The 13,822-nt window shown below is 45.5% G+C and overlaps 1 protein-coding gene across 10 annotated transcripts in view; it reads left to right on the plus strand.

Moving 5' to 3' along the window:
- The window catches only part of LOC139227881 (zona pellucida sperm-binding protein 3 receptor-like), a 265,290-nt gene that overhangs the window by 80,875 nt on the left and 170,593 nt on the right, over positions 1-13,822 (plus strand). For 8 of the 10 annotated variants that reach the window (XM_070858981.1, XM_070858986.1, XM_070858982.1 and 5 more), the window contains 2 exons: positions 9,011-9,194; positions 12,573-12,793. The gene's annotated coding sequence lies outside the window, so the exon portion shown is untranslated. Of the gene's footprint in view, positions 1-449; positions 494-9,010; positions 9,195-12,572; positions 12,794-13,822 lie in introns of those variants that run through there. The other 2 variants (XM_070858990.1, XM_070858989.1) reach the window with 2 other exon arrangements.

The raw sequence follows: 13,822 nt of genomic DNA on the forward strand, positions 1-13,822 counted from the left end.
ATCATAAACAATCGCCTACTTCCACCTTCATATCGCTCCCGTCTGCCCCTGCCTCAGCCCTTCAACCACTAACCCATTCGTCCATGCCTTTGTCACTTCCAGACTCAACTACTTCAGTGTTGCCCATTACTTATCCCCTGACCAAGTCCAGCTTGTCCATCATCCCTGCACTCACTGACCTACATTAGTTCGCAGTCTCCCAATGCCACATCCTTGTATTTGAATCCCTCCATCACATCGCTCTTTCTCTATAACAACATCCTGTGCTACAACCTACCCCCATGACTCCCTGAACCCTCCATTCATCTGACTCTGGCCTTTTGTCCATTTCTCTTTCTCCCACAGTAGCTTTTAACACCCAGGCCTCCTCCTGCAGAGGTTGTCTCACTCTCTCACCTGAACACCGCTGAAAGTGGGTAGGACAGAAATGGTATATCTGGTGCCAAGAGGCCGCTGCTGCCCAGCATCCGAAGGAACAATCCCCAGGAATCTGGTAAGTGGTTGGGAAGGAGATTTGGAGGGCATTGCGGTCGGGGGAGGAGGGAGATCAAAACTTTGGTTGTGGGGCTCAGAGGAACATGCCTGGTCTATAAGGGATGAGCAATAAATGCTGGTCTTGCCAGTGATGCCCCCCCCACCGAATATTTTTTTAAATTAAGGGAAAAGAACTAACTCCCCTTTCTGATCCTCTACTGGCCCCGATTCTTTTTTCCACCAATTTGATCTGGTGCACAAGCCTTGACGGCTTCCCCACACCGGCCTTGGGTTACAATTGCAGTCTGGCCCCAATGACTTAATGAGAGCCCAATCTGCATATTTGAAGAACCTGACTGACTTCTGGTGGGTGTCCCTCTTGCCTCCCCATATGAGCATGTGAAAATTTAAGTCAGCGGGATCGGTGGAGGCAAGTTGCTGCAGCCACTTTAACTGTCCGCCTACACCTGGTTTCGCCAATTACTGATCCTAATGCAAATGGTGCCTGAACGGTACAACTTTTCACTTGTCTTATTTCTACAGCAGATTTGAATTTCGCAACTTAAGATGCTTACTGGTCTCTGCATGGATTGTTAGGGGATAGCACATGTTGGTCATAGATCTGGTATGAAAATAGAACTGTGTAATACTTCAATTCCTATTTTGCCTAAAATTACTGTTTGCATCTTTTTAGGAGGAAGGCTTTAGGTAAGCTGATTATCAAAATGGTTTACAAATTATTTGAGACTATGGCCCATTTTGGGGCGCTAAACGGTCTCCTAAGAGTCCAATATGGTGGGCAGGAAGTATGTGCACATTACCAGCCGGAAGTGCAGCACCCGGCATATTGGATTGGTCTTCTCCAATGGTGCCAATGCAAGCCAGAAGAAGTTGTTGTTTAAATTGGGTTTCTGTGCCTCTTTCATGATCCTTTTCCAATTTTGGTTTGCCCCAGCTCCTGGCCCGCCATGTGCTAGAACTATCAGTGCTCTGTGTGACATTGTGCGCAAGCTCGCTGGCAGGTTGCCAAGTGTGCCTAGAATTTCCTGAATTTCGAAGTCAACATTTGAGCCCTGTGCCACAGTGCTACACTGATCGTGCCCTCCGGTGAGCTGGCACCTGTGGCACCCTACCTCCTGCACAGTTATGATACTCTGTGATTCACCACGTGAAGACCCCTCCTCTAGCCTTCCCTCTGAAGTGTGCCTGGTGCCGGTCTCTGAGTTGGCGCTTGTGAGGACAAGATCGAGTGACGGCTGCATCTTCAGGAAGGCTGGCCACCTCTTCCTCCACTGGTCGAGGTATCTGCACATCTTTACCTGAAATGCAAGAGGGATATAGGTTAGCTCTTAGTGTGAAGGGTGATCAGCGAGAGAGAAGTGGCTGGTGAAAGCATCTGCAATTTTCCATGCACAGTGTGTGGTGAGATAAAAGTCAAAAAGGACGAAGAGGATTATGTGCGAAGTAACCCTGTGCGACGACCCGTCCAGCAATGCTAGTCGCCAGGGCCCTGTTATCTGCAACAGGGTGCACCTCCCCTTTTTAAGAGATACTGGTTGCCTTTAAGTAGCAGCCAAGAGGCCTGCTATCCAGCCGCCCCCCCCCCCGCCCCCCCCCCTCAAACAGACATGCAGCCAATCGGTAGCGCTAACTCCATGCCTAACTCATCAGCGGGCAGCACGAATATTATGCTGCTTGAATCAAAGCTAACCAGCGGGTGCAGTGCACGCCTCACTCCCTGCGCACCCGTTTTTGGGTGCACTTGAATTTCTGGGCTATGATCTCAAGTAGTTAGAATTTGGCTCAATATGTGGATGATTACAGCCAAGACCATTTGGATGCTATGAGGCTGCAGAGTAACTTGGATAGGTTAGGTGAGTGGGCAAATGCATGGCAGATGAAGTATAATGTGGATAAATGTGAGGTTATCAACTTTGGTGGTAAAAACAGAGACAGACTATTCTCTGAATGGTGACAGATTAGGAAAAGGGGAGGTGCAACGAGACCTGGGTGTCATGGTACATCAGTCATTGACGGTTGGCATGCAGGTACAGCAGGCGGTTAAGAAAGCAAATGGCATGTTAGCTTTCATAACGAGGGGATTTGAGTACAGGGGCAGGGATGTGTTACTGCAGTTGTATAGGGCCTTGGTGAGGCCACACCTGGAGTATTGTGTACAGTTTTGGTCTCCTAACTTGAAGGACATTCTTGCTATTGAGGAAGTGCAGCGAAGGATCGCCAGACTGATTCCCGAGATGGCGGGACTGACATATCAAGAAAGACTGGATCAACTCGGCTTGTATTCACTGGAGTTCAGAAGAATGAGAGGGGACCTCATAGAAACGTTTAAAATTCTGATGGGTTTAGACAGGTTAGATGCAGGAAGAATGTTCCCAATGTTGGGCAAGTCCAGAACCAGGGGTCACAGTCTAAGGATAAGGGGTAAGCTAGTCGCCAGGGCTAAGCCATTTAGGACCGAGATGAGGAGAAACTTCTTCACCCAGAGAGTGGTGAACCTGTGGAATTCTCTACCACAGAAAGTTGTTGAGGCCAATTCACTAAATATATTCAAAAAGGAGTTAGATGTAGTCGTTACTACTAGGGGATCAAGGGGTATGGCGAGAAAGTAGGAATGGGGTACTGAAGTTGCATGTTCAACCATGAACTCATTGAATGGCGGTGCAGGCTCGAATGGCCGCCTCCTGCACCTATTTTCTATGTTTCTATTAAGTCAGTGGTCTGAAACAACATGCATTGCTTGTGAAGTACTGTAGTCTAGATAGTTGAGAATGATGAGCACTTCGGCACTCCTGTACGGCAAACTGGCCTTAAGGTTGTAGTTCCTCAGAATCCTGCTGGCAATTTTTCTACTTTGTAGATATTCATTCTTTTGCTATGTGAAGGTTGAACAACTGGGGAAGAATGCTTTTATTATTTAAGAAGTTTTGTCTAAAACATACCCATTAATTTCTCTCTTGACCTGGCATAGCTTACAGTTGTATTTTAATATATAATGCAGTGCTCTTGCTGTTACCCGGGATATCCGTGCTACCTCCTCTGGGCAAAGAACCAAACACACATCCTGGACTGCACCTGTCTATACAGTAGAATGCAGGTATATCTGTCCTTTCAAGGTGTGATTATAAAGGCACTGATTCTTAGTCCCATCTGGACTGACAGCATTATCTTATTAGCATGTAGAGCATGAAAAGGTTGAAAGACCACGGACCTGAAGTCCAGGCAGGCCCTCTCCACTGTCGGGAGTGTGGCAGGGCGGGATTTCTAGCTGCAAGTCTGCCGAACATTGATCCCAGACTCAAATGTGGGTGGGGGTGTATGTGCACATTATGATGCTCCCTGAGTATCTGTCGCCCCGCTCCCCCCCCCCTCAAGCAGCCAGGAAGTTTCAGACTGGAACCTCCCCATTCCATTGGACAGGCCATTCTACACAAAAATCATCCAGAGAGTTTTTAAAATAAGTATCAATTCTGGAGCATCGACTCCAATCAATTGTCGGGGGAACTGATAGGGTAGAGAGACAGAAATTATTTCCACTGGTTGTGGATTCTAGAACTAGGGGTCAATGTCTAAAAATTACAACCAGACCTTTCGGGAGTGAAATTAGGAAATACTTCTACACAGAGTTTGGAACTCTCTTCTAATACTTGATGCTAGATCAATTGTTAACTTTAAATTGGAAATTGATAGATTTTTGTTAACCAAAGGTGTCATGTATTTGCTTCATGGGTTCTTTGCTTAAGAATTCATAGCAACACATTGCTATTAAGAACTAGTTGGTTTATTAACAAAGGTTTAATACATTACCAGTTCATCCACTAGGCTCAGAACTGCATACCTCATCGTGGATGACCTAGACTCAACTGACTGCGGTTTTATTGAGTCTTGTGAACATCACGTGACTGGCTAAACCACTCACAATGCAACAGCTCTATAACTATTTTAAGTTGAACCTGTAAAACAAATGCAAATCAAATGCCCCCTTGATTTGTCCTTCCGGCGCCTGCCTCTCATGGAAGGCCGCAAGCGTACCGGTGGACACCACGTGCTCCATCTCCAGGGACACCCTGGCTCGGATGTAACTGCGGAAGAGAAGCAGGCAGTCGGACTGAACGACCGCCCGCTGCCTGGACCGGTTCATGGCCACCTTTGCCATGTCCAGGAGCAGTCCTACAAGGAGGCCTTCCGACCTGCCCGCTCCCCTCCGCACAGGGTGCCCAAAGATCAGGAGTGTGGGACTGAAGTGCAATCAAAATTTGAGGAGCAGCCCCTTCAAATAATGGAAGAGGGGCTGCAACCTTACACATTCCACATAGATGTGGAAGCAACAGCTCTACAACTCTCTTGGTTGGTTAACAAATTAAATCAAGTGCCCCCCTGATTAAAGGGGGAGGACACCCCAAACAATTTTCAAGTGCTCATTTTTTGTTTGTTTTTTTTCCTTTTTTTTTTTGTGTTTTTTTTTGGGGCACCGAGAGGCAAATTGTACAAGTGCCCCCTGACTCGGAGGACACTAAAACCGGCAATAAAACAAATGAAACTTTAAAACATATAAAATCAAATTAAAATTTGGTTGCCGGGGGTGATGATGCACTCCAGTCCCTCCGCCGCACATCTCTCGCGGAAGGCCGCGAGCGTACCGGTGGACACCGCGTGCTCTATCTCTAAGGACACCCTGGCGCGGATGTACGCACGGAAGAGAGGCAGGCAGTCAGGCTGAACGACCCCCTCGACCGCCTGCTGCCTGGACCGGTTCATGGCCACCTTTGCCATGTCCAAGAGCAGTCCTACGAGGAGGCCTTCCGACCTGCCTGCTCCCCTCCGCACAGGGTGCCCAAAGATCAGGAGTGTGGGACTGAAGTGCAACCAGAATTTGAGGAGCAGCCCCTTCAAATATTGGAAGAGGGGCTGCAACCTCACACATTCCACATAGATGTGGAAGCAACAGCTCTACAAACCTGTGAGAATCCTCACAGGTGCATACATTACGAAAGGTATTAAGTTGATATGGGCCAACGGCGGGTATATGGAATTAGATAACTGGTCAGCCATGATCTCATTGAATGGCGAAACAAACTTGAGGGGCTGAATGGCCCACTGTTCCTATGTCCTTATGAAACCATCATTCTGGACACCTCTTCTGCCAGAATAATAGGGTAATATTCTGGTAATAAGGACAGAAGATGCAGGCCTCCACTTTTCCCCCCAGCACAGGAGGGCGTGGATGTGAGAAGCGCCTCTCTTTCTCTTATCCTCCTTCACCGCCTTCCCCCCCCCCCCCCCCCCCCCCACTGTCTGAATTTCTCAGCGTCAAAAATAACGGAGCAGACAGCCAGCAGCAATTGATCCCGACCCAACTCATCATCATAGGCTGTCCCTCTAAAAGTGAGTTCGTGAGTGACTGAACAATCCAATACGGGAATTACAGTCTCTGTCACAGGTGGGACAGACAGTCTTTGGAGGAAAGAGTGGGTGGAGAGTACGGTTTGCCGCATGTTCCTTCCGCTGCCTGCGCTTACTTTCTGCATGCTCTTGGCGACGAGACTCGAGGTGCTCAACATCCTCCCGGATGCTCTTCCCCCACTTAGGGGTGTCTTTGGCCAGGAACTCCAAGGTGTCGTGGGGATGTTGCATTTTATCAAGAAGGCTTTGAGGGTGTCCTTGAAACGTTTCCTCTGCCCACCTGAGGCTCACTTGCTGTGTAGGAGTTCTGAGTAGAGCGCTTGATTTGGGACTCTGTTCGCATGCCTGACACATGTGGCCACCTAATGGAACTGGTCGAGTGTAGTCAGTGCATTGATGCTGGGGATGTTGGCCTGATTGAGGACACTAACATTGGTGCGTGTGTTCTCCCAGAGGATTTGCAGGATCTTGCGACCCAACTACCTGGCCTCCAGGACTGAGAATTTTCTATTGCATCCTATAATGTAATAATAATAACTTTTATTTATATAGCGCCTTTAACGTAATAAAACTTCCCAAGGTGCTTCACAGCAGTGTTACAAGACAAAACAGATAAATTCGACACCGAGCCACAAAAGAAGAGATTAAGGCTGATGACCAAAAGCTTGGTTAAAAAGGTTTTAAGAAGCGTCTTAAAGGAGGAAAGAGAGGCGGAGAGTTTTAGGGAGGGAGTTCCAGAGCTTAGGGCCCAAAACAGCTGAAGGCACGGCCACCGATGGTTGAGCAGTTATAATGAGAGATGTTCAAGAGGGCAGAATTTGAGGAGTGCAGACTTCTTGTGGGGTTGTGAGGCTGAAAAAGATTAGAGATAGGGAGGGGCAAAGCCATGCAGTGATTTGTAGACGAGGACGAGAATTTTGAAATCGAGGCATTGTTTAACCAGGAGCCAATGTAGGTCAGAAAGCAAAGGGGTGATGGGTGATCGTGACTTGGTACGAGTTAGGACTCAGACTGCTAAGTTTTGGATGACCTCAAGTTTACCTAGTGTAGAATGTGGGAGGCCGGCCAAGAGTGAGTTGTAATAGTCAAGTCAAGAGGTAACAAAGGGTTTCAGCAGCAGAAGAGCTGAGGCGGGCAATGTTACGGAGCTGGAAAAAGACGGTTTTAATTATGCCGCGGATATGTGGCTGGAAACTCATTTCCGGGTCAGATATGACATCTAGGTTGCGAACAGTCTTGTTCACCCTCAGATTGATACTGGGGAGAGGGATGGAGTCCGTAGTTAGGGAACGCAGTTTGTGCGGAGACCAAAGATAACGGCTTCGGTTTTCCCAATATTTAATTGGAGAAAATTTCTTCTCATCTGTTGCTGGATGTCAGACAAGCCATCTGACAATTTGGATACCAAGCATGGGTCGATAGAAATGGTGGAGAGGTAGAGCTGGGTATCGCCAGCGTACATGTGAAAACTGACTCCATGTTTTCAGATGATATCACCAAGGGGCTGTATATAGATGAGAAATAGGAGTGGGGGGGCCATGGATAGATCCTTGGGGACACCAGAGGTATCGCTGCGGGAGTGGGAAGAGAAGCCACTGCAGGAGGTTTCCTGGCTACGATTAGATAGGTAAGAATGGAACCAGGCGAGCGCAGTCCCACCTAGCTGGATGATGGTGGAGAGGCATTGGTGGAGGATGGAGTGATCAACTATGTCAAAGCTGCAGACAGGTCCAGAAGGACTAGGAGGGATAGTTTCCTTTGTCATGGTCGCAAAGGATGTCATTTGTGACATTGATGAGCGCCGTTTCAGTACTGTGGCAAGGGCGAAAACCAGATTGAATATTTAATTCAGGGAAAGATGTTCACGAATTTGGGAGGCGACAACACATTCAAGTACTTTGGACAGGAAAGGGAGCTTGGAGATGGGGCAAGAGCTAGCAAGCAAAGTGGGGTCAAGGGTTTTTTTTTAGGAGCGGGATGAAGACAGCAGATTTGAAGGAGAGGGGAACAATACCTGAGGAAAGAGAACCGTTAACAATGTCTGCCAAAATGGGAGCCAAAAAAGGAAGTTGGGTGGTCAGCAGTTTAGTTGGAATAGAGTCAAGGGAGCAGGAAGTGGGTCTCATGGCCAAGATGAGCTAGGAGAGATCAAGAGGAGAGATCAAAGAGAAACTAGAGAAGGGTTTAAGGTGACAGCAGTAGAGAATATTAGCCGGGGGTTATTTTTCATTCCAGAATGATCCTAGAATAGTGAGCAGTTTTTGTAGACAAGAGTAGGAACCGATAATGATTTATGTGTTCGAGCAAGATCTGGCGGTGAATGGCTAAACCAGTTGTCCGCCACATCCATTCAAGTTTGTGCCCTTTTGACTTGAGGAAGCCAAGATGAGGGCTGTACAAGGCCAGAGTAGGAGAGCGTAATCTTTTTAACAGGGATAAGGGCATCAAAGGTGGTGGTGGGGGTGTGGTTGAGTAGATCGGTAGCTGAAGAAATGTAATTAAGAGGGCCAAAGGTTAGACAGTTTTGAGTTGATGTGCAGTTGTGAGAGAGGAGGGAGAGTATGTAGTTAACGTACCAAGGCCAACAAATGCATTCTACAATCCATTCAGTAGCACTGAATATGTCGTCCCAACATTTTTGCAACCATTTGGTGTATTTGTCCAAGTGACTTAATGGATGCAACAAGTTTTTGTCACAAAAACAGGTTACGGTATTTTGCTACAGAATGACATGTTGATCAGATATGCCATTAGTTTCCTATGTTTGCTTCATTCTTCCAGTTAAATGTGTTGCATTTTGTGGAGCACCCTGATGCTGCAGCTAAACTGAATAAAGCCCTCTACTTATTTACCCCTGTATTTTGTTACATTTCCCCTCATTCATAACTGATGGATGTTTTTATCAACCTTGTGAAGGTCACTGTACTGGATGAGTTTGTCACGATCTGTTAACTTCCTGTCATCTTGAGGTCCTAACATTTTGTAAAACCTGGCTGTGAATCAGTTAGCTGCCTGCACACTTGGCTGTGTCACAATGCAATACACACTGATAATGAGCTGGCTTGTATACTCCAATCTAAGTTGATCAGAGACCATCCCATTTTCATGTGTCTAGGGGAGGAGGGAAGTAAAGTCCTGTGTACATGAGAAGCGGAGCCTTTGTTCCTTGTCCTCTGCCAATCAAAAAGATCCAAATGTGGTATTTTTCTCAGAGTGCCAGAAATCCCAAATTGAGTGAAGTGCTGTGAAAACCAAACTTGGACGGTCCGACATGCAGCAGCAGCATGAAAGAACTCCAGGTAGGACTGAGACAATTTTTTTTAATGGTGCAACTGTGGGAGTTGCCACTGATATTAAAGTGCAGGAATTTCCGGGTGGGTTGGAGGTGGGGTAGAGGAGGAAGTGACCTTTCACCTTTCACTCAGGTGGGACATTGGGGGGGGAGGGGCAGCCAACCCACCCCACTACCAGGAAGCAGGTTGTCAATTTAAATATAATAATGAGGCCTGAAGGCTCTACTTAACCTGCTTTGCCGGCTTAACTGTAGGGCAGGTTATCCCAGGGCTTGGGATTCCCGGTAGCCGCAGCAAGACTGACTGTTGATGCTCGCATAATGACCAATTGGATTTTTGTTTTATTTTGCTGTAATCAACAAATTTGAGAGGAGCATTTTTCAATTCTGTGCTCTTGACACATGCCTGGAACAGCAAAGTGGAATGAAATCTTTTACTTTGGTTCTGTAACTCTGCTCTCTAAGATGGTACAAACCTTAATGTAAGCATGGGGATCAACTGAATACTGTATTGTGACTACTGCATCAGCTGTAGTTGGCCCACAGCTGCATTTATAGGTGCAACAATGCTCTACATGTGTGAGATCGTCAGGGATTCCCAAATAATCTGTTGGGGACGCTCATAGCAAATATATTTCCAGTTTGATTATTTCATTCCTTTTCTAAACTACTTTAATCTGATCTGCAACAAATTCATATGATCCCAGTGATGAGGTTTAGTTTTTTTTTCTATCGTTATAAAGCACAATTTGATACTTCTACTGGTATTAAGATGCATTTAACAGTGAAATGTCCTCCCGTACCAGCAGGAAAGTAGCATTACCCTAATGTTTGTTTTTTATTTTTGGCCCCCATCAACAAATTTGTTAAATTTATGCCTTTGTAATGGAAAATTGGATATATTTGAAGGTATATAGTGATAGTGGGCTATGCAGAGAACACAGGGAAGTGGGATTCATTTTGGGTTGTTTTAGCAAAGAACTAGGGGTCCCAGTCTCTGAATAAGGGGTCGGCCATTTAGGATAAAGACGGGGAGAAATATTTTTACTGAGGGTGATGAATCTTTAGAATTCTCTACTCCAGAGGGCTGTGAAGGCACAGTCATTGAGTATATTCAAGACCAAGATCGATTTGATTTTTGGATATTAAGGGAATCAAGGGATGTGAGAATAATGCGGGAAGGTGGAGTTGAGGTAGTAGATCAGCCATGATCTTACTGAATGACGGAGCAGGCTCGAGTGGCCGAATCATCTACTCCTGGTCCTATTTCTTATGTTCTTATAATCCGGTGCAGACCGGATGAATTGACTAGCCTCCTTCTGTGCAGAAAAGTTCTATGGTTCTGCAATAGAAAGTGAAACTTGAATATCAGTGTCACTTGGAGTACTGACTGTAATAGTGCGCACAACAACTACTGATGTAGTGTAGCACTCCACCTGATCAACACAATGTAATTTAGTAGCAGCAGGTCATGTTTTTTAAAAAAAGTCTCAATGTCAAAATCATCTGACTTGGTGGGAAAATCGCACTCATCACATTAGAGTTTAAAAATCTCAGGATGTCTGGCTTGAGGACTAGAAGATGGTCCAGCAAAGAGAGAATTTTGCCTTGTGCATTTAATTTTTGTTGTCTTTCTCCATGTGATTTATTCCCCTGCCCCCTCAGATGTATGTTATTTCCTGATTGACTGAGTAGATTCAAACTTAATAGTATAGCAGTTTTTATATTCCCTCTGCATCATCAAGCATCTCTTTTGTCTCCAGTAGAGATATCTAGGGTGACATTCAATTGGGATCAAGGACTTGCTGTGTAGTGAAGAACACATATCCTGTTATTTTAGCTTGCACCGACACTGCATAAACAAAGCAACTCGAGTAAGGAGTCAAAAGCAAAACACTGCAGATGCTGGAAATCTGAAATAAAATGCCTGTTCTTGCCCCACAGAACTGATTTCTTCCTATCTCGACTCTATTTTCTCTCCCCTTGTCTGAGTTCTGACTGAAACGTTAACTCTGTTTCTCTCTCCACAGACGTTGCCTGAACCGCTGAGTGTTTCCGGCATTTTCTGTTTTTTTTTTATTTCTGGAGTATGGAGTTCTTGCCTAATGCTGTCATTTGAATTGTTTGAACAATTTAGCTGCAGTCATTTTACAAACCTGAGCTACAGAACATACCTTCACCCTCGTTACAATAGGGCCCCTTGTCAGGATCATTTCATCTGAAGACTCAGTGAGTGGTTTTAAACCAAGTGCGCTCCATGGGAGCGTGATCACGAGGGTGTTGCAAATAACCTTGCCAGTACCTGGGACTGTAAGAGGAAGTGTTGCTTTGGTAACACAACTCAATCTATGGTCCTAATCAGACTGAGAGCTTTGGCACATTTTCAGTATTTACCCTTAAAAAAAAATCTACAATGAAACAGAAAATAAATGGTCCTCTTCAGGTACCTCATAAATCTAGGTATTAACTCAACTTCTCTACTGCCTTAATACTCCTTATAGACAGTTGACCAGCATGGCCTGCTTCAAGGGAGTTTAAAGGCTTATAATTTCTGAGCCCTTCTCCAGTTCGGGTCTGTTCCGAGAGTTCTCTCGCGTGTAGAAGAATGAGAGGTGATTTCATTAAAACATACAAAATTCTTACAGGGCTTAACAGGGTAGATGCAGGGAGGATGTTTCCCCCTGGCTTGAGAGTCGAGAACCAGGGGTCACAGTCTCAGAACAAGGGGTCGGCCATTTAGAACTTGGATGAGGAGACATTTCTTCACTCCGAGGCTTGTGAAGCTTTGGCATTCTCTACCCCCAGAGGGCTGTGGAGGCTCCGTCTTTGAGTATATTCAAGACAGAGATAGATAGCTTTTTGGATATTAAGAGAATCAAGGCATATGGGAATAGAGCAGGCAAGTTAAGTTGAAGTAGATGATCAGCCATGATCTCATTGAATGGCGGAGCAGGCTCGAGGGGCCAAATGGCCTACTCCTGCTCCGATGATCATCTTTGCATGACATGATGGTCCTTAATACAAAGGAACAGGAGGAACCTTGGCATTTTGCAAGTTGAAGGAGCATGTACAGTGGCAGACCTGTGCTGAAATTGCAGCCCATAATTGGTGTCATTGCAGCTAGATTGTGTTGCATTGCTTTTACATGTGTGGCTCTTTCAAGGTGCGAGTGCGGCAAGCTGTAATGTGTGCCTCCTCTGTATGCATGGTAAATAGTGAAAGAGCTATAAAGATATGTGAAGGCTTGGCATGGGCCAACAGTAAATAGACAACGGGTTGCCTGGAAACATTGTAACATGCATGCATGATCATGTAGCTGGTAAGAGAAAGCTTGGGTAGGCTTCTTTAACATTCCATCTTTCATCACTGTTCTCTGATCTTGCAGGTAGCGACTGCATAGGTGAACATGTCCACCACTTCCTGCCAGAGTGAGGGCAGTTTCCTTCATAATGGTTGGTCCCCCACCAGTCCTGGTCGCCTGTCGGTGGTTGTATGCAGCTGTGCTTGGCCGCTTAGGAAGAACACGAGTGCCAATGAGGGAGCAGGATGTTTCTGCAGGCAGCATCTTGTGCAAGCATGCTGCAGTTGTGGTTTTTCAGACTGGAGGTAAGTTTCCAGTGGTGGTCCCCAGGGGTCAGTATTGGGACTGCTGCTCTTTTTTATTATATATATTTATATATGACCTAGACTTGGATAATGCAACATAATTTCTAAGTTTGCAGATGATACTGAAACTCAGAAATGTAGTAAACATTGAGGAGGATACAATGAGGAGGTACAATGGGAAGATATATGGCAGATGGAATTTAACGCAGAGATGTATAAAGTGATGTATTTTGATAGGAAGGATGAGGGACAATGTGAACTAAATGGCACCGTTTTAAAGGGGGTGCAAGAACAGAGTGACCTGGAGGTATATGTACACAAATCTTTGAAGGTGGCAGGAAAAGTTGAGAAGGCTGTTCCAAAAAAAATGCATATGGGATCTTTTTGGCTTTATTAATAAAGGAATAGAGTACAAAAGCAAGGAAGTTATGCTAACCCTTTATAAAACACTGGTTGCCTCAACTGGAGTATTATGTTCATATCTGGGCACCATATTAGGAAAGATATCAAGGTTTTGGTGAGGGTGCAGAGGAGATTTACTAGAATGGTACCAGGGATGAGGGACTTCAGTTATGTGGAGAAGCTGGGGTTGCTCTCCTTAGAGCAGATCAGGTTAAGAGGATATTTGATAGTGATGTTCAAAATCATGAATGGTTTTGATAGAGTAAATAAGGAGAAACTATTTCCAGTGGCAGGAGGGTTGGTAACCAGAGGGCGCACATTTAAGATGATTGGCAAAAAAACTAGAGGGGAGGTAAGACGTGAGGAAATTTTTTTTTACACAGCGAATTGTTGTGTTCTGGAATGCACTGCCTAAAAGGGTGGCAGAAGCAGATTCAGTAGAAACATTCAAAAGAAAATTGGATAAATACTTGAAGGGGAAAAAATGACTGGGCTGTGCGGAAAGAGCAAGGGAGTGGGATTAATTGAATAGCTCTACCAAAGAGCCAGCACAGGCACGATAGTCCAAATGGCCTCATTCTATAATTATACAGGGTATGATGTATGCAAGTGTGCAACAAAAAGAGG

This window comes from Pristiophorus japonicus, chromosome 17 (genome assembly GCF_044704955.1).
Source record: "Pristiophorus japonicus isolate sPriJap1 chromosome 17, sPriJap1.hap1, whole genome shotgun sequence".
Lineage (NCBI taxonomy): Eukaryota > Metazoa > Chordata > Chondrichthyes > Pristiophoridae > Pristiophorus > Pristiophorus japonicus.